Below are 22,180 nucleotides of genomic sequence, written 5' to 3'. Positions count from 1 at the left end.
CTACAGATCTTTTATTCTTTTGAAATTTCCCCAACTTAAATTGGATGCAAATAAATCAGGTGTGGTCCTTGAATCCTGCTGGTCCCTACTGAGTTTCCATAGCAACACGCACAGTGGCAATGGGAAAGAGGCTGTGCTGGCCTCAGATTGGCTTAAAATTTTTCATACTCGTTGAGTGAAAAACCAATTATGGTACCTTAGAAAAAAACAAGTAAAAAAGAAATTCCCATCTTTGCTTAAAACAGCAAGCAAAATAAAGCAAAGTATTTTTTGCTAATTCTAAAGTGGCTTTCAGCCTAGTAATGGTGATTAAAGTGCTATGAAATGCTATGAGATGCCAACCACCAAACGGGAGCCATTCTTTGGGTAACAATATATAATATTTTAAGACAGTATTCACTGTGGGTAACCTAATGTAATAAACGGGGGGGGGGGGGGTAAGCAATATAAAGTCTTATCTAAATAGTAGTAAATACCATGCTTCTTTTCCTTAAATAAATTCAATACAATTGTTCCTCGATTTTATTAAAAATAAATGTTTTTACATTCATTTTCAAAGAAGTGGGGCTAGGCAAGCATCATCAGCATCACCTAGGAACTTGTTAGAAATGCAAATTATTCAGGCTCTACCACAGACCTACTGAATTAGAAACCCTGGGTTGGGAGGCCAGTAATCTATGTTTTAACAAGGTATCACGGTGCATGCTAAAGTATGAGAACCACTGATTTACAGTGTTAAACTTCTGAGGAAATTGAAATATTTAGTTGAAAATGCCCTATTTTATTTCACTCTTCAGAATTAAGTGAGGCATAGTAACAAAATGAAATGTAAAGCAGAACTCAATGAACTGAGCCTTCTGGCTGCTATCTCATTTTCTAAAAGATACACAGAGATTAGCAGTGGTTCGGCATGTCCACCTTTCCCACATGTCAAGCACTGAAGAAAACCAGTGTCAGCCCATGATCACTGAAGAGGGTCCTTGCACAGAGGTCCCTACACCACTAACATTCATAACACATTACCAATCACAACCCATTTTCAATCACTGAGGTCTTCATACACATGGCAGCAAACCTAACCATGTAATCCTAATTATGATAGTTTTTTTCCAAGATAGTAAATATGTATATAGGGATGAATCTGAAGTTTTAGTCATAAACTTTAACATTCCTCCCTGTTTATAAGAATTTTTTAAAATACACAAAGACGTAGGTCTTCTTTAGTATCTAACCTATTACACACTGCCTTCGTTTACTACCAAAGCAAATTTTTTCATTTTTTCCTTCAAGTTCTGTATAACCACTTACAACTCTTTCTATATTTCCATTCAGGTTAATATACAGCACTTCAAAGAAACAGCTAAGCTAAGTGACATTAAAGTGACCAGACATGCACAGAGATATTTAATGGAGAAAAAAACACTGAGTAAATCAAACATGCCATATGCTGTTAAAATTGATGAATTCAAGTCAACTGGACAGTTTTCTGACGCTCATAATTAAAGATAAATTGCTAAACACCTTCAGTATAACACGCACAAAATGTACTTTTAAAATTATAGTTCAAATAAATCTGAAGGCCAATCACAATTTGCAAAACAAAACAAACCAGGAAATTCAAAGAAAAGTTTTTATTTACTCATTCTCAGGATCATCTTGTAATCTGTTTTAAGATAAGAAAAATGATGAAATTTACACAAAGGTCAGATTCTTGACTTTACATACAAGGTAGGAAACAGAAAGGAACATATATTTGACTTGTTTTCTTTTGCGTGTTGTGCTGGTTTGAAACTGTTATGTGCCCCAGAAAAGTCTATGTTCCTTTAAGTCAATCTTGTGGGGGCAGACCTATTGTTGGGTGGAACCTTTTGATTACGTTGTTTCCATGAGAAGGGACCCCACCCATTCAAGGGGGAATCTTAATCTGCTTGCTGGAGTTTTTAAGGGAGAGACATTTTGGAGCCAGGTCAGAGTCAAGAGAAGCTAAGAGAGAAAGAAAACACAGACATATTTTGGAGAGGAGGACCAGCAGACGTCACCCATGTGCCTTCCTATGTGACAGAGGAACCCCAGATTGCTAGCAGCCTTTCCTCCAAGAAGGTATCCTCTTGTTGGTGCCTTAATTTGAACATTTTCACAGCCCTAGAATTATAACTTGTAACTTTATGAACCCCCTTTTAAAAGCCAATCCATTTCTGACATATTGCATTCTGGAAGCTCTAGCAAAACAAAACATTTGTCATTTTCTTTTTTAAATTAGAAAATGCTTGAATTATAGAATAAAAGATTCAAGGAACATCTTTAGTTAAGGAACAATTTCAAATCTCAATTTATAAGTTTAATGTATTTCTAGGATTATTCTACTCTTTTGGGAAAATAAATGCAAAAGAAACGAATCCTGGTGTCATTATTAGTGTTTCATTCTACATCAAAATTTATTCTACACAGAATAAATTTATGTAGGAAACTATTTCCTAGGCTCCTTTTTCTCTCTCCATTTGTTAAATGGGGTCCAACCTCAGTCTATTTCTCACCCTGTCCCAGTGATTGCAAAGTATTGTCTTTATGATACTAATAGGCCAGAACTGATTTAAAAATGCTAATTCTGTTGACTAATTGATGTTTGACTTAAGAGCTACAAACTAGTACTGCACACTGGTAACTATTCCAACACTTCCCAACTGAGTAAGAACAATGACATCTGGAAAGACCTGATTAATAATCCCACCTTGCTAGCTATTGATTTGTTCAGAAATGGTCTCTATTCCATAATTTTCTTAACTCTGGTCAGATCAAGGAAAGGGATCCTGGACCTTTCTGGGAGAGTTATTCTGTTAACAGATAATAGTAACTAGCTATTATCCTTTCTCTAAACATGAACAAGGAAGCATATTTCCCAGGCTGTAGATGGTAGTTATCTTGCAACCATGAGGAAAAGAACCTGAGGGCAAGGAACAGGCTAGTCCAACAGAGCCAAAAGAGAGCTCAATTTTATGGTCTCTGAAGCCTCTAGTATCTGCTGAGAAATGTGGCTGCCACATGTTTGGTAACCCTACAAAACTCCTATGTTCACGCATACTATGTGCAAGTCAAACTTCCAAAATAAAGTCTTGTTTCCAGTGCACAATGTTAGGTCATGGTTTCCAACTTCAATTATTCTTTCTTCTCTTGCCTATCAATTTAGTTAGTCGTGTACCTGTATATTTGCACCAACATTTCACCCTGTAATTTTCCAAAAATTAACCTTTATGATACAAAAATCATTGAAGTTTAGACAGCCCCCATATATCACAGCACAGTACTCTGTTTCCAATAGGAATATGTTGGATGAGTTACAGGTGAGTCCATTTTTATCTACACTATAGTCACTGACATGTGCCTAGTGAAAGGATAACAGGTTTATACCAAATGGTAATATTTACCATATACATTTCTATACACTTTTCTTTCAGTTTTCCTCAATGAGCATCATAGTTTTGGTAAAATTTCTTTTTATTAAAAAAAATTGTTAGCTAAAATTCTTTGTTTTCCTAATGTCTTTGATTGGGTCCCCCCAATCTGACCAAATACTTTTACTTTATTACCCAAATCAGTGTAACTAAAGAAATTGATCATGTACAATCAGTTTTCATTACCTGTTGCAAAACTTCTCAAAAGAAGTTTTTCTGCTTCAGGTAACAAAGGGTTGAGTTGAATCTGTCAAGGTACTAAAATGAGGTTCAACAGGTAGACTGTGGTTTGGATAAAGACCCACAGGGCAGCTCTTGTGTTAGCTTGATTACCAGTTCTTTTCCTCTTTGCTGGTACTGGGGAAATCTCTGGCATTGAGATTGCAGGGAAAACATGTGAAGGAATGTTATGGGTATGGGCAAGAGTTCTGAGGATTTCAGGCTATCTAAATCCACTATATTGCCAGAAGAAGTCTCTCAGAATAAGTTTTAAAATAAGCAATTCCAACAACAAGCTTTAAATCAGTATTACTTGTTCCTTTTGTGTTTCCATAACACAGTGTGTATTCTATCACAACTCTTATTTCACTGCATCTTGTCACTGCAGCTTACCTGTCAATTCTCCTGACATGATTTTTAACAGACATCCCTAGTGTTCAGTAATTCAAGGCAATGTCTATAAACAATGACATTACCTCAGTGATTCCTGCTTTGGCTACAAGAGGAAAATAAGAATTAGCAGACTCATTCTTTAGCTTCACTATAACTTTGGAAATAAGGGTCGAGGGCAGCGGCACAATTTGCACTATACCCCCCGTGTTTTTAGAGAATGAAGACTACCAGAGGTTTTGATGAATGCTCTCAACAGAACAGCAGGAATGGAAACTTACTGGTGGAATGTGGGCCACATGTGACATTAATCCTGAAGAGAGATGACGGTGGCTTAAGCTCAGATAATAGCAAAAAGGAACTGATTCTAATGTGTTCCAGGGGTAAAACTAGCAGGATATGGTGTCTGATTTGATGTGAGAGGTGAATAAAGGATTTACTCGCTAAGGCTGTGGAGAATGAACCAGAACAAAGAGATGAAAGGGGCATATTTCAAGTTAATATTAAGGGAGAACTATTTAAAAATCAGCACACTTATTTAAAAACTGAACAAATCTGGTTATATCCACTGTTAACAATTTTTCATGGTATTTCATTTGATGAACAATAGGAAGTCAAACTCTGCGCATAGAGGACCTCTATCTACTATCTGGCCATAATCTTCCTTTCCAACCTTACTCTTTTATTGTTCCTTTACCTTCCCTAGGCTCCAGTCAAATGGAATTACTCAGATTCATTTTTTCCTCCAACAACCCCATATCTTCTGTCCTTTGTTCTACTAGTTCATGTGGTCAGAAACCTCTAAATATTGAAATCCTACTCATCCTTCAACATCTAGCTCTACTGCCATTTTTTTCCACAAAGCTTGCCCTGACTAGTCTCCTTGAGGAGAGTATCTGTACCTTATTCAACTCGGCAGTTTTCTGAAAACCTACCACAGTATCTTGCCAAATGAAGAAACTCAATAGCAACTGAGAAACATACACTTACCCAAAACACTATCTTTATGAGGGAGGCTAGACTTGAAAGGTAGACAAAGACTACATCACGAAGTTCCTCTTATGTTAAGTTTCAACTTCAACTTAGCTTTAAGTTGAAAATTTGCCTTTAAAGCTCTGTGGTTTCAAGTGTTCAAACACGGGTGATATAATAAAAAAAAAACATTTTTCTTCAGGTTTACTTGAGTAGGAATATGAACAATAAGGGGGCCATGAAATGAACCAGAGGCACGTGTGAAGACTAGAACCAAGTAGTTGCCATAAGAACGGAGAAGAAACAGTAAGGAACAATGTTAAGGATGTTTTGGTACTTTAATAGATGCGCACATGAGTGAAGGAGATTACGAAAATGACTGCAAGTTTCTGGCTTGAGCCACTGATTAGGTGGTGGTGTTCATAAGAAAATATGAGTATAAGATGAGACAATCTGGCAGTGAAAGAGAAAAGAATGAATTTGGATATGTTTAATTTGATGTGCCTATAGAAGAGAGTCAGCAGACAGCTAAATTTCAGGTCTGGAATAAAGAAGAAAGATCCCTCCCTATCATCTAATCAAACATGCCTTAACACATTGCCTCACTTCAGAATGATTTCATAAAAAAAACAAACCAATGAAATCCAAGGTTTGCACAAACCAGTATCCAACCTGCAAAGAACATTTGCAGGAGCCAAGCAGAGAGCCTAGAACACAGCTATTCCTCAATAAATACTAGTTGAAGGAATACCTAAAACATCCTAAATTCTTAAACCAATCCACATGAAAGCATGTCTGTTATTTTGTTTTTTCTCTTCTTTAATTATCCCTTTTCTGAACCTTCCTTCATTACTGAAGCACCATGTCCAAATCTACATACAATATTTTTGGTAGAGATCATTTTGGTACAAAAGTAGAAAAATAATTTCTATTTTGTTTCCAATAAACTTTCTATTGAAATCCAGAACTAGTTTTTTGTTGTTGTCACAGTACATCATTCTGCTATCTTCAAATAACAAAACAACAAAGACTTTTAAATTTTCTTCCCTAGTAATAGCTTAAAAAACCATCATCCTACAAGTATAAAATGAGATATCTTCCCCAAAACACATTATTTTATATTTGTACATCATACCTCTTATACCACTTTTCCTTATTCAGTCACAGTCTTAGGCATTCTGCGACTGAGATAGCACTACCAAATACTTTACATACATTTTAAGAAAGACCAGTCTATAAATTAACTTCTGGAGAACTGTATAATTTACATTTCTTCATCTAATCCAGACTCAAATGAAGACTAAACACTCTACTCTCCTTCTATGGGGATGTAATATTGAAGCATTTAAAGTACTTAGTTTAGTAGGATGGGGATGAGAGAACATTATATGAATTCTTTAACAATATGATTGGCATTAGTGTTACCTGGCACCAAGTTTCATATATTCCTATTTTATTGCAACAACACTTAGCATAGTAGCAAGCACACAGGGACACTTAATGAAGCGTCTTTGGTATAAGAATATAAGAGACTGATAATTTAGCACAATCAATTTCAGGGAAGGGGTTGGAAAGAAATAAAATCTCGCTTTTTATGCTTAGGACCAAAAAAAAAAAGTGTAAGATTCAGGTAAGAACATGCAAAGGAAACCACCTCAGTGAAAAGGGAAGGGACGTTAACCTAAATTAAAATAATTTTAAAGAAAAGAAAAGCAAAACTGATCTGTAACACACATTGACCCTCACTTTTAAACAAAGTAAGGGAAATGTAAAAACCTTATGTGACTTCAAATGTAAAACAGTTAAAAGAGACAAAGAAGGACACTATATACTATTAAAAGGAACAATTAAGCAAGAAGACATAACAATCATAAATATTTACGCACCGAACCAGAATGCCCCAAAATACGTGAGGAATACACTGCAAACACTGAAGAGGGAAATAGACACATATACCATAATAGTTGGAGACTTCAATTCACCACTCTCATCAATGGACAGAACATCTACACAGAGGATCAATAAAGAAATAGAGAACCTGAATATTACTATAAATGAACTTGACTTAACAGACATTTATAGGACATTACATCCCACAACAGCAGGATACACCTTTTTTTCAAGTGCTCATGGATCATTCTCAAAGATAGACCATATGCTGGGTCACAAAGCAAGTCTTAACAAATTTAAAAATATTGAAATCATACACAACACTTTCTCGGATCATAAAGGAATGAAGTTGGAAATCAATAATAGGCGGAGGGCCAGAAAATTCATAAATACATGGAGGCTCAACAACACACTCTTAAACAACAAGTGGGTCAAAGAAGAAATTGCAAGAGAAATTAGTAAATACCTAGAGGCAAATGAAAATGAAGATACAACATATCAAAACTTATGGGACGCAGCAAAGGCAGTGCTAAGAGGGAAATTTATTGCCCTAAATGCCTTTATCAGAAAAGAAGAAAAGGCAAAAATGCAGGAATTAACTGTCCACTTGGAAGAACTGGAGAAAGAACAGCAAACTAATCCCAAAGCAAGCAAAAGGAAAGAAATAACAAAGGTTAGAGCAGAAATAAATGAAATTGAAAACATGAAAACAATAGAGAAAATCAATAAGACCAGAAGTTGGTTCTATGAGAAAATCAACAAGATTGACGGGCCCTTAGCAAGATTGACAAAAAGAAGAAGAGAGAGGATGCAAATAAATAAGATTAGAAATGAAAGAGGAGACATAACTACTGACCTCACAGAAATAAAGGAGGTAATAACAGGATACTATGAACAACTTTACGCTAATAAATACAACAATTTAGAAGAAATGGACAGGTTCCTGGAAAGACATGAACAACCAACTTTGACTCAAGAAGAAATAGACGACCTCAACAAACCAATCACAAGTAAAGAGATTGAATTAGTTATTCAAAAGCTCCCTAAAAAGAAAAGTCCAGGACCAGACGGCTTCACATGTGAATTCTATCAAACATTCCAGAAAGAATTAGTACCTACTCTCCTCAAACTCTTCAACATAATCGAAGTGGAGGGAAAACTACCTAATTCATTCTATGAAGCCAACATCACCCTCATACCAAAACCAGGCAAAGATATTACAAAAAAAGAAAACTACAGACCAATCTCTCTAATGAATACAGATGCAAAAATCCTCAATAAAATTCTAGCAAATCGTATCCAACAACACATTAAAAGAATTATACATCATGACCAAGTAGGATTCATCCCAGGTATGCAAGGATGGTTCAACATAAGAAAATCAATTAATGTAATACACCATATCAACAAATCAAAGCAGAAAAATCACATGATCATCTCAATTGATGCAGAGAAGGCATTTGACAAGATTCAACATCCTTTCCTGCTGAAAACACTTCAAAAGATAGGAATACAAGGGAACTTCCTTAAAATGATAGAGGGAATATATGAAAAACCCACAGCTAATATTATCCTCAATGGGGAAAAATTGAAAACTTTCCCCCGAAGATCAGGAACAAGACAAGGATGTCCACTATCACCACTATTATTCAACATTGTGTTGGAAGTTCTAGCCAGAGCAATTAGGCAAGAAAAAGAAATACAAGGCATCAAAATAGGAAAGGAAGAAGTAAAACTATTACTGTTTGCAGACGATATGATACTATATGTAGAAAACCCAGAAAAATCCACAACAAAATTACTAGAGCTAATAAATGAGTACAGCAAAGTAGCAGGCTACAAGATCAACATTCAAAAATCTGTAGCTTTTCTATACACTAGTAATGAGCAAGCTGAGGCGGAAATCAAGAAACGAATCCCATTTACAATCGCAACTAAAAGAATAAAATACCTAGGAATAAATTTAACCAAAGAGACAAAAAACCTATATAAAGAAAACTACAAAAAACTGTTAAAAGAAATCACAGAAGACCTAAATAGATGGAAGGGCATACCGTGTTCATGGATTGGAAGACTAAATATAGTTAAGATGTCAATCCTACCTAAATTGATTTACAGATTCAATGCAATACCAATCAAAATCCCAACAACTTATTTTTCAGAAATAGAAAAACCAATAAGCAAATTTATCTGGAAGGGCAGGGTGCCCCGAATTGCTAAAAACATCTTGAGGAAAAAAAACGAAGCTGGAGGTCTCGCGCTGCCTGACTTTAAGGCATATTATGAAGCCACAGTGGTCAAAACAGCATGGTATTGGCATAAAGATAGATATATCGACCAATGGAATCGAATAGAGTGCTCAGATATAGACCCTCTCATCTATGGACATTTGATCTTTGATAAGGCAGTCAAGCCAACTCACCTGGGACTGAGCAGTCTCTTCAATAAATGGTGCCTAGAGAACTGGATATCCATATGCAAAAGAATGAAAAAAGACCCATCTCTCACACCCTATACAAAAGTTAACTCAAAATGGATCAAAGATCTAAACATTAGGTCTAAGACCATAAAACAGATAGAGGAAAATGTTGGGAGATATCTTATGGATCTTATAACTGGAGGTGGTTTTATGGACCTTAAACCTAAAGCAAGAACACTGAAGAAGGAAATAAATAAATGGGAGCTCCTCAAAATTAAACACTTTTGTGCATCAGAGAACTTCATCAAGAAAGTAGAAAGACAGCCTACACAATGGGAGACAATATTTGGAAACGACATATCAGATAAAGGTCTAGTATCCAGAATTTATAAAGAGATTATTCAACTCAACAACAAAAAGACAGCCAACCCAATTACAAAATGGGAAAAAGACTTAAACAGACACCTACCAGAAGAAGAAATACGGATGGCCAAGAGGCACATGAAGAGATGCTCAATGTCCCTGGCCATTAGAGAAATGCAAATCAAAACCACAATGAGATATCATCTCACACCCACCAGAATGGCCATTATCAACAAAACAGAAAATGACAAGTGCTGGAGAGGATGCGGAGAAAGAGGCACACTTATCCACTGTTGGTGGGAATGTCAAAGGGTGCAACCACTGTGGAAGGCAGTTTGGCGGTTCCTCAAAAAGCTGAATATAGAATTGCCATACGACCCAGCAATACCATTGCTAGGTATCTACTCAAAGGACTTAAGGGCAAAGACACAAACGGACATTTGCACACCAATGTTTATAGCAGCGTTGTTTGCAATTGCAAAGAGATGGAAACAGCCAAAATCTCCATCAACAGAAGAGTGGCTAAACAAACTGTGGTATATACATACGATGGAATATTATGCAGCTTTAAGACAAGATAAACTTATGAACCATGTAATAATATGGATGGACCTAGAGAATATTATGCTGAGTGAATCCAGCCAAAAACTAAAGGACAAATACTGTATGGTCCCACTGATGTGAACAGACATTCGAGAATAAACTTGAAATATGTCATTGGTAACAGAGTTCAGCAGGAGTTAGAAACAGGGTAAGACAATGGGTAATTGAAGCTGAAGGGATACAGACTGTGCAACAGGACTAGATACAAAAACTCAAAAATGGACAGCACAATAATACCTAATTGTAAAGTAATCATGTTAAAATACTGAATGAAGCTGCATCTGAGCTATAGGGTTTTTTTTGTTTTTGTTTGCTTGTTGGTTTGTTTGTTGTTGTTGTTTTTTACTATTACTACTACTTTTATTTCTTTTCTTTATATTAACATTTTATATCTTTTTCTGTTGTGTTGCTAGTTCCTCTAAACCGATGCAAATGTACTAAGAAACAATGATCATGCATCTATGTGATGATGTTAAGAATTACTGAGTGCATATGTAGAATGGTATGATTTCTAAATGTTGTGTTAATTTCTTTTTTTTTTTTCCGTTAATAAAAAATAAAAAAAAAAAAAAAAAAAAAAAAACCTTATGTGAGCTATTTTTTTAGCAGTAACTATCAACAATATGTTCATACCTTCAATTAATACTGGCTAATACTGGTACAGAACGACTAAACGTAAAAATTGTTCTGTTGAGAGCCTGACTACAAGTTAGTTAATGGGAAATGTTAAGTTATTTTTTCCACATTTCCTAAATAACTAGGCAAACTATAAAAAGTCTGGGGAACAAAAACAAACCTAAATAACAATAACAGTGATAAAACCTCTCAGAAAAACAATCAAGCTCAGACGCCAAGTATCTTTGCTACCTACCATTCATTTTTAAAAAAATATTTTTCATGGTAGAACTTAGAAACATACAAACACTCTTAACATACAAACATTCCACACATGGTGTACAATCAATGGCTCACAATATCATCACATAATTGTGTATTCATCACCATGATCATTTTTTCTTGAACTGCATCACTCCAGAAAAAAGAAATTAAAAAGAAAAAACTCATATATACCGTACCCCTCACCCCGCCCCTCTCACTGAACACTAGGTTTTTCCATCTACCCCATTTATTTTAATCTTTGTTCCCCCTATTATTTGTTTTTATCCATATTTTTTACTCATCGGTCCACACCCTAGCTTAAAGGAGCATCAGACACAATCACACAGTCACATTATAAAAGTTATATCATCATATGATCATCTTCAAGAAACAAGGTTACCGAAACACAGCTCTACAGTTTCAGATACCTCTCCAGCCACTCCAATACACCATGAAGTAAAAGGGGGATAGCTAAATAATGCGTAAAGATAACCTCCAGAATAACCTCTCGACTCTGCTTCAAAATCTCTCAGCCACTTTCACTTTATTTTGTCTCATTTCTCTCTTCCCCCTTTTGGCCAAGAAGCTTTCTCAATCCCGTAATGCCGGGTTCTGTCTCATCCTGGGATTTCCGTCCCACATTGCCAGGGAGTCTACACCCCTAGGAGTATGTCCCACGTGGGGGGCGGGGGGACGGGAACAATGAGTTCACTTGCTGTGTTGGCTTAGAGATAGAGACCATATCTGAGCAACAAGAGTTCTTCGGGGGTGACTCTTAGGCCTAATTCTAAGTAGGTTTGCTAGCATATCAAAAATTCTTCCACTGGGGAAGCTGAATATTGCCCCCTTTTCCGCATTCCCCCAAGGGGAATTTGCAAATATTTGTTTATTCACTGTCCAAATCACTCTGTGATTTATCAGGGCATCACACTAAACTGGACAAACCAACAAAATCTCATGCCCTATTCAAGAGTCCCTGTACTTAATGGTATTACCTAAACTGACCATACAAGTTAATTAGGAAACACACTACCCAAAACATAAATTTTGCAGCAAACAAACATCTCTTCCTTTAGTCTCACACAGAAGTTGAAGTTTTAAAGCATGGACGATGTCATCCTTCATTCATGTCTCTACTTGATGCTTGATTATCAAATCCATTTTTAATTTCAAAAGAGCAACAGAAGAAAGCTTCATTATTACTCATATCACAAACTGACACTATGCTTTAAGTCCAAATCATTTTATCAAGTCAGTTCTTTGCCCACGTTTCCAAATATTACCATCTTTTTCTCACTCTAGAAGTAAACTTGCTTGCTAAACCCACTGTTTACTTCCATCCATCATTCTCTAACTCCCATCAATATCTGTTTGCTTTGGAACATTTAGGCTGAAGTTCCCTCTACCAAGAATTCCATTTCTCCCTACTCTGAGTCATATCTCTTATCTTTAAAGTTTTCCTCATGCTCCTATAACACATTGTAAAATTAAAATTAAGTTTTAACTCCCCAACCCTTTTGGTAACACAGCTGAGTCTACAGAGAAGAAATCCTAGTAGTTAGCAAATGCATTAACTGTGTTAAAATTCAGTGTAGTAGGTAGACCTTTGGTTTCTAGTTCAGAGTACAGCCAAATACACAGCAAACTCATTTAAAGCGAAGTCAATAAAATAACAGGAATAGGTAACTTCCTATTTAAAATCAAATCCACCCTCTTGATATTCCTACATCTCCTACAGAAATTTGCCAGAATAGGTAAATTCCAGGTAATACTCAAAGACATAGAATGAAAGGAAAGGAGTTAGGAAATTATACAAAATAACCAAGTTGAATTATGTTATTAGTTCTATAGTCACATGGACTCTTGATAGCTTCATTCTTCACCAAGGTACATTACATTTAAACTTCCTAAAAGTTCAAAGAAGGGAGAAAGCAGACAGAAGCAGTGGATTAACAGCAAAATATTACATGCTGGAGATGACAGGTCTAATGACTAAGGCAAAAAATGTGTATATAAGTTTTTACTACTTTGTAGCATAGCAAAAAAAAGTTAAATAATTACAATATGAACTATATTAAAATAAAGTAAAATGTCAACCTTATTACTCCATCACTGCTCAGATATTATGAATGAACAAGAAAATCTAGTTGGAAAAAAGAAAGCTACAACATTATTTTTAGTTTGCAGCCTGTGGGTGTTCAGAATAAACCAGGAGTTTGATCTACAATTACTTTTTTTTAATATAAAAATTACTCATGAACAATGTGCCCTGGCTCAGGCTCAGTTTTTTAGAGGGGAAGACAAGAAAATTAAAACACTCTTTTTTTTAACCACAACATTTATACTTTTGTCAGACCCAGTAATTTATTTACCTATCGCATTTCTAAATCCCTCATTTTGTCTTAACCACGTGAAGCTGATATGAAGAAAGAATCAGGAAAAACTGACTACAAGTTCAAATTCTTATCCCTACTACTCCCTCCATGGAGGCAAATCAGTAAGTCATAACTTTTCATATAAAAGCCCAGGAGAGTTACCAATTACATTCCCAACTACTATACCTTTACTGGTATGGTAGGTAGGGTAGGAACAGAAACTACTTCTGTTTTAAAGAATAAGTCTAGAATGTGACCCTCTTAATGCATTTAAAAACAGAAATGCTGATTTATAAATTTTGGAAACCATAATGCTTTTGGAAAAAATTGATCCCATCTCCATGAGCTTATCTCCAATGGGGCAAAATTTGCCTGTGTAAATCTAAATTCTCAAGCTTTTCATACAACAGTAGATAGCTCTTCTGATATTCAAGCAATGTAAATTCGCCTGTTCCAAAGCAGAGAGCAATAGAACTCTCAGCAGACTGAGTTCTGAAGTTTAAGTCCTGGTGAATGAGGAATATACTTAAGGAGCCAGAGTTATCTAATAAAAAAAAAGGTAATATTTACTACTTTAGTAGTTTGCAAAATTAATGACACTCATTAGAAAAATGCCTTTTTTTCTGATGGGCAAATTTAAGAATATAGAAAACAAACTTATTAGTGGCAAACGTTCCCAGTCTTAATTATATTGTTCACTCTAACACACTGCAGGCAGTCCACTGTTTCAGGGGAAGCAAACTTTCTGTGTAAAAGGCCCGATGGTGACATTTTAGTCTTTGCAGGCCAGAAGATCTCTGTTGCAACAATTCACCTCGGCCTGTGCAGTACCAAAGCAGCCACAGAATAGAACCAAGGACAACACATGCTCAAATGGACATGGCTGTGTTCCAATCACATCTTATTTATAACACTAAAATTTGAATTTCAGATAATTTTCATGTAACAGGAAATTTTATGGTTCTTCTGATTTTTTTTTCAGTCATTTAAAAATGTAAAAATCATTCTTAACTCATGGACCATAGAAAAATACAAAGCATGAATGATTTGACCAAGAACCACTGTTTGCCCACCCCTGCATAATACTCTTTATTGTCTGAGGAAACAAAAATTTACAAATGTTTATGGAAATAAAAATTTACACGTCTATAAAATATTTTAATTTACTTTTCTGAGATTTCATTAATTGCTTCTCTCCACTCCCAGTTCCTAGTCTTGCACAGAAACTTTCTGAAATCCTCATTTCATCAGATTCTTTCCCTCCTTGCACATTCCTCTCCTCAAAGCACAGAGCTTGCTTGTCCCTTGAATGTTTTAAAATCAAAATCAATGCATGTCACAGTGGAGAAGCTAAGACTACCTATAACAAGGCCTAAGAGTTGCTTACAGGAAGCATCTTTTGTTGCTCAGATGTGACCTCTCTCTCTCTAGGCCCAACTCAGCAAGGAAAATTACATCCCTCTCCCTTACGTGCGACATGACATTCAGGGGTGAAAATCTTCCTGACAACGAGGGGTGTGACTCCCTGGGATTAGACTGGCCCTGGCACCATAGGATCAACAACACCTTCCTGACCAAAAGTGGGGAAAGAAGTGTAATAAGTAAGGCATCAGTGACTAAGATCAACTGGTGTCAAGAGACTATTCTGGAGGCTACTCTTATGCAAGCTTCAGTTATAGAGTGCCAATTGCTATGGTTTGCTAAACATCAACCAACATCACTTCTGTTAACTGGTAAGAACATCTTGGGCTCTGAGACTTTATAAAAAGTTCATGTACTGTTTGCTTTCCTGGAACCTTTAATGTCCACAGGGTTCCGAGGCCAGATAAATCCTGAAACCCAGAGGGACCAGCCTCTCCGAGATTATCAATTAATTACATCCCCCATTCTTTAGTGTCGACATTCCTTCTCAACATGAGAAAGTCAGAATGGGCATGGCTTAAAGGCCCTAAAGATGGGGAGAAAGAGGGGATATAACAGACAAAATAGGATTTAAAAAATAAGTATGACTGCTGAACCACTATACTGATATATTCCTTCTAGTTTCCAGTGTTTTGGAGCAGCTAGAGGGAAAAATCTGAAATAGTGGAAGGGTAACCCATAACAAACTCTGGATTCTCTTCTGTAACTATTTGTTGAAGTATACTCTGAAAATTATTGCTTTTTATTTCTTTTCTTTGTATATGTTATATTTCATAATAAAAAAACATTTTTTTAAATCAGTGCATGTCAGAAAAAAAAAACCACATCTATTTCAATTTAAAAAAAAAAGTCTAACTTTCTTGATGCTCCAAACCTCCTGCTTAATCTTTTAATAAATAAGGGCTGACCAATCTTATTATACCCTTTCTTTTTCAACCATCTTTTAAGACTAATTTTATACAATGAGCAACTCCTGTGAGGTCTTAGTAGTTAGGCTGCCTTGCTGAGAAGGCAAGTTTTAGACACAAACGAGTTTAATGTTTAAAATCTCTCCGGTCACCGTTCAAATGACTGTTAAGGAAACTAATGAAAAGAGCTAGTCAACTGCTCAAACTGCTATTCTATCCACTTACTCAGTTAGGTGTTTTTTAAAAATAAAACCAAAAAAGAAAATGTATTGTTATTATTATTAGGACAATGCTTTTAAAATTTACATCTCTTTAAATTTAAAGCCACAAGGTCCTAAAAGATTATTTAAATAATTAAAAGAATGAAAACATATTTCAGCTCATCACAGTAAAATATATGAAATATGTTAAAATCAACAGAAACTTGGAAAGGCACAATCACAAACCTGAAAAGCTTCATGAATTCATTTATTTCATAAAAGTGACTTTAACTGGGAACCATGTAGATGTATACAGTCTCTGGCACAGGGGATCTCTCAGAGTAACATAGAGAAACATCCTAGAGTAAATGAAAACCATATGGTAAAGGTGGCAGAATTGTGTTGTTGAAAGGTGGTGGGCGGGAGAAAGAACATTAAATAATGAGATATCACTCTCCATTTCTCCATCCATAAACAATAAGTGTTTAAAAGAACTTATATTAAAACTGTTCTCAGTAAATACAGCATAACTGTAACAGCAAAAATAAACAGTTTAGCAAGCTGTTTGACTGTGAAGTGACTTCTGAAGACAGATCCCACCCCAAGAAACAAAAGCAGAAAAATAATCCAATGTATGACCAGATTACAAAAGAACAGAACCGATTAGAACTCGAAATCTCTCTCTCCCCCCTCTTCTTTTCTTTCTCGCGCTCTCTCGCTCGCTCTCTCTCTCTCTTCTTCTCCTCTGAGACTTGCTCACTGTATCTTTAAAAGACCCTACATAGACAGGAGAAATGGTAATTTCCTGCATAATTTAAAGCAAGAAGCTCACTGCTTTTATTTCTGCTGCCAAGTGGATTCTTGCAGACTCCAGTATGCCAAAACAAGAAACCAAGGGCTGTGGTTCCTGAAAAGCAACATGCAGGATCCATTAAAGGTCAAGAATGACATTTCCTCAAACAGTTAACATATCTCATTTTTTTTATTTCATGTGCACTGGGCAGGTTTTAATGTGAAAAGAAATCCATAGGGCCAAAAGAGGGTTTAAATATGCAATACTTTTTTATTTGAATACTTTGGGGAAAAAATAGAAATACTAAAAATGTCCTCGTGAAATTGTCAAAATAAAATGGTATTACTGCTCTGACAAGAAAATAATTTCTTTAACTTTTTACTTCTCGGTTTAACTCTACAATATCACCTCTAAACCCCATAAAAAGGCTGACTCACAAACTCAGGGAGAGCTCAAGATGGTCACCTATGTTTAGACTAACTGCCCACCAGTAGTTTAATATCAGATAAAAAGAAAACATACCTATCAGAAGTTCAAATCTTATTCTTCACTCTAATTTAATAAAAATTAAATAAAAGTTTTAATTTGAAAATAGTACTTAAAAAATGGGAAGAATATTCCTTCTCCCCCTTTCATTAGCCTCTCTCTTCCCTCTCTTTGACACTGCCCAAACAAACCTTACCCCAAACCACTTACTGGCTGTCCAATTTCTTTGAAAGAATAAAAATAAGTAAAATTATAGTCTCAATCCACAGTCATCAGATACATCTTCTTCTCAGTGAATTAAAGAATTCTCTAGCTTTTTCAATAGACTTGCTAACATGATAGTGTTTTTCTCAATGATTAACAGTAGACAAATATCCAGAACCACAAACTTCTTTGCAAAAGCAACTGGCATCATCAGCAACATTAAAACAACTTAACAATAATTGCAAATGAAGTATGTGGAAAATGAAATCTTAATAATTATGCTCTCAAAATTTAAGTTTAGTTTTACATAAGTTATCACTTTTCTTATTTCCCATTTAAAGTTTTTATTTTTCTGTTATTTTTCAGTTCAATCTCAATGAAAAGTAATGTTGGTCTACAAGCCATATACGTAAAAGCAAAAAGCAAATATACAATGAGAAGTAAGAGTAGATAGATAAGCAAGAATTTCTCTTTTTCACTATTAGCATTGTTCTCAGCAATTAAATTTATTCCCATTTGCCTGTTTTGTTACATGGATAAAGAGAGAAGACGCTAAATCATAATCTATGGAGAATACAAATCAACATTATAAAATATATATACACAGGATATTAAGAGGTTCAAAGTAAAAGAATGATAGCCATAAAGTATCTGGTTCTTTGCATCTGCCCTGGATTCTTGGTTGCTTCTCTAACAGCTAATTTTCCCTCCTTGCAAGGTTTTACTTGGTGTATACTGCTCTCCACACTTCCATTCCTACCCCTGTAGTTTTTCAAAAGGAAATAAAGCAACTGTATAAGAATGCCTAAAGACATCAAAGACTTGACGCTTCACTGGCTGTGTGTGGTACAGGAGGAAGAGGAAGAAAACGTGAGGTAATGAGGATCTACTGTATTTACCTTATGTGCAGAGCATGTGAACAACAATAGAAACCATGCAGGGTGCACTTTTGGTCAAAAAAGAACATGGCAGCCTAATGGGAGGCCTTTGTTCTTCAAAAGGGTCTCCTTTCCCCCTTTTGTGCTTCACTTAATTCATGGCATCTGAGCTGCTCTTGAACTTGACAGACTGAGAGAAAGAAAGGGAAAAGAGAGGGGGAGTCAGACACACAAAGAGAAGGGGAAAGGAAGGACTTCAAACAGAATTCATTTGAAAAAAATTAGTTCCTCCAGTTTTGATGAAGTTTTGGGATTTTAAATTAGGGAGAAAGCATCATTCAATGCTGAAATAAATCCAATTTTCCCAGAAATTGTAACAAGTAATAAAAGAGATGAAAAAGCAACAAAATGAATTGTGTGCTAAAAACGTGTTTCTTTTCTGATACACTGTATTTACTGAACTAGTCAGAGAGCATCTGATTATCAGAAGTTCATGAAAAATAGCATTCCATAAGCAGGACAAGTAATTAAATGATTCTTGGTGTAAAAGAATTTTACTTGTGAGAGCACTAAAAACACCACAAAACCACCAGCGCCACCTGCAGGGTAAATGTAGATGAACTTTCTACAACATACTTCAAAGCCTAAGATATTAAAAAAAGAAATTTCACAACTTACCTTTGACATTTTCACTTTGAAATAAAGAATTTAAGATTTTAAAAAAGCAGTGTATAACTTTAGATAGAAAAAAAAGCCCTAGGAATTTCCAAACAATTTTAGGTATTTAAAAAAAGATAGAACTGCTAAAAGATCCTAAGCTACGTTATTTACTAATACAAAAGGCCACTTTAAAACAATAAATGAACTGCTTATAAAGAGATGACTGTCTCTCATGGCTTTTTATTTTATTTTATTTTTCTGATTATAATGCACTTATTATTAAAAGATGAGTATGTCTGAAATAAAGGAAATTACCCAACTCACACTATTACATTTAGTATTTATTCCTTGAAGTCTTTCTTCTATGCATCTTAAACATTTCCATAATTTTGCAAAAATGGGCTTATGCCATACACACAAACTAACACTTTTCGCTCTACCCCATTTACAGCTTCATTCCCCCTTTCCCAATTTAATGTATTTTATATCTCCTTTATGTCAGTATACATGGACCTCAATGGTGATGGGGGAAGGAGGCTACAATATCACTACAAGGATGTACTAATGATAATGTATTAATGATCAATACGCTGTTCATGGATATCTGAATTGTTCTTATTTTTACAAATACAGTTTTAAAGAATAGTACTGTGTATCTGTGTATACATTTGCTTACTGTGCAGATATTTCTGGAAAATAAATGCTTAGAGGTAAAACTGCTAAGTGAAAGGGAGCAAACATTTTTTTCTTAATACCAAAAAACACTAAACAAACGCAGACATTCCTATTTTGATCATTCCGTTCTACATAAATAACCAGTAATTCACAGTGTCATCACATGTTCATCATCATGATCATTTCTTAGAACATTTGCATCAATTCAGAAAAAGAAATAAAACAAAAACAGAAAAAAAATTCATACATACCATACCCCTTACCCCTCCCTTTCTTTCACTGATCACTAGCATTTCAAACTAAATTTATTTTAACATTTGTTCCCCCTATTATTTATTTTTATTACATATGTTCTACTTGTCTGTTGAAAAGGTAGATAAAAGGAGCATCAGACACAAGGTTTTCACAATCACACAGTCGCATTGTGAAAGCTATATCATTATACAATCATCCTCAAGAAACATAGCTACTGGAACACAGCTCTACACTTTCAGGCAGTTCCCTCCAGCCTCTCCATTACATCTTGAATAACAAGGTGATATCTACTTAATGTGTAAGAATAACCTCCAGGATAACCTCTCAACTCTGTTTGGAATCTCTCAGCCATTGACACTTTGTCTCATTTCACTCTTCACCTTTTTGGGAGAGAAGGTTTTCTCAATCCCTTGATGCTGGGTCTCAGCTCATTCTACGGTTTTCCTCAATCCCTTGATGCTGAGTCTCAGCTCATTCTTAGATTTCTGTCCCATGTTGCCAGGAAGGTCCACACCCCTGGGAGTCATGTCCCACGTAGACAGGGGGAGGGTGGTGAGTTTGTTTATTGTGTTGGCTGGAGAGAGAGGCCACATCTGAGCAACAAAAGAGGTTCTCTTGGGGGTGACTCTTAGGCCTAATTTAAAGCAGGCTTGATCTATCCTTTGCAGGGTTAAGTTTTATATGAACAACCCCCAAGACTGGGGGCTAAGCCTACAGCTTTGGTTGTCCACACTGCTTATGAGAATATCAAGAATTCAACTTGGGGAAGTTGAATTTCCCCCGTTTCTCACCATTCCCCCAAGCGGACTTTGCAAATACTTTTTTATTCACTGTTCAAATCACTCTGAGATTCATCGGGGCATCATCTCTGGTGTGTTGCATTCCGGCAGCGAGCAAACTAGAACATAAGTGTATTATATTCTTAACTTGAAGGAAAGTTTATATACATGTAAAAGTTCTATGAGTTTAATGATTTGAAACAAAATCAATATTTATCAAAATGTCAAATATTAAAAAGATTGGTGTTGTCAAGGACCAGGAGAAACAGGCACTCCTATATAATACTGGAAGGCAGTTTGGCAGAATTATAGAGAGCAATTTGGTAACATTAAATTTTACTTACGTAAAATTTAAAAAGTGTACTTACGGTGTTCAATTAAGCTGTCTACGTAAGTTATATTAGGAAATGCACTAGTCAAAATAAAAATTCTGTACCAAATAAATATCTTTTGCTTTAGTCTCACATATAAGTTGAAATTTTAAAATATTAATCACCATCTATTTTCAACACCCTGCAGTAATGACATTCCTTTGTTCTTCCTCATGCAAAAACATTTTTAAAATTTGTACATTTAGTCACTATCATTATACACTCCAGGCATTCCTAGATTATACCATCTCAAACTTTATGGTCTATTTTTCTTTCTGATTTCACTCATGCCCCCAGCCCTCCTCCCTCTATCATTCTCACATTCAGCGTCATTCAGTTTTAACATAATTGTATTACAGTTAGGTAGTATTGTGCTGTCCATTTCCGATTTTTACATTCAGTCCTGTTGCACAATCTGTATCCCTTCCGCTCCAATTACCGAATATCTTACCCTATTTCTATCTCCTGATGGTCTCTGTTACCAACGAAATTCTCCAAGTTTATTCACTAATGTCAGTTCATATGAGTGAGACCATACAGTATCTGTCCTTTTGTTTCTGGCTAATCTCACTCAGCCTAATGTCCTTAAGGTCCATCTATGTTGTTACATACTTCATAACTTTATTCTGTCTTACAGCTGCATAATATTCCATCGTATGCATATGCCACAGTTTGTTTAGTCACCTGTCCGTTGATGGATATTTTGGCTGTTTCATTCTATTCGCAATTGTAAATAATGCTGCTATAAACACTGGCATGCAAATGTCCATTTTTGTCTTTGCCCTCATGTCCTCTGAGTAGATATCTAGCAATGGTATTGCTGGGTCATATGGCAATTCTATATTTAGCTTTTTCAGGAACCACCAAACTGCCTTCCACAGCAGTTGTACCATTTGACATTCCCACCAACAGTGGATAAGTGTGCCTCTTTCTCCACATCCTCTCCAGCACTTGTCATTTTCTGTTTTGTTGATAATGGCCATTCTGGTG

The 22,180-nt window shown here is 35.6% G+C and overlaps 1 protein-coding gene across 5 annotated transcripts in view; it reads right to left on the bottom strand.

The window, feature by feature from the left end:
- The window catches only part of POU2F1 (POU class 2 homeobox 1), a 256,011-nt gene that overhangs the window by 142,390 nt on the left and 91,441 nt on the right, over positions 1–22,180 (bottom strand). The window contains exon 2 of one of the 5 annotated variants that reach the window (XM_077156867.1): positions 16,336–16,448. The exons of 3 other annotated variants lie outside the window; for them this stretch is intronic. The gene's annotated coding sequence lies outside the window, so the exon portion shown is untranslated. Of the gene's footprint in view, positions 1–16,335; positions 16,449–18,471; positions 20,902–22,180 lie in introns of those variants that run through there. One more of the 5 variants, XM_077156868.1, reaches the window with a different exon arrangement.

This window comes from Tamandua tetradactyla, chromosome 4, assembly GCF_023851605.1.
Source record: "Tamandua tetradactyla isolate mTamTet1 chromosome 4, mTamTet1.pri, whole genome shotgun sequence".
Taxonomy (NCBI): domain Eukaryota; kingdom Metazoa; phylum Chordata; class Mammalia; order Pilosa; family Myrmecophagidae; genus Tamandua; species Tamandua tetradactyla.
Note: the sequence above shows the minus strand (reverse complement) of the source record. Positions and strands in the feature narration are given on the sequence as shown.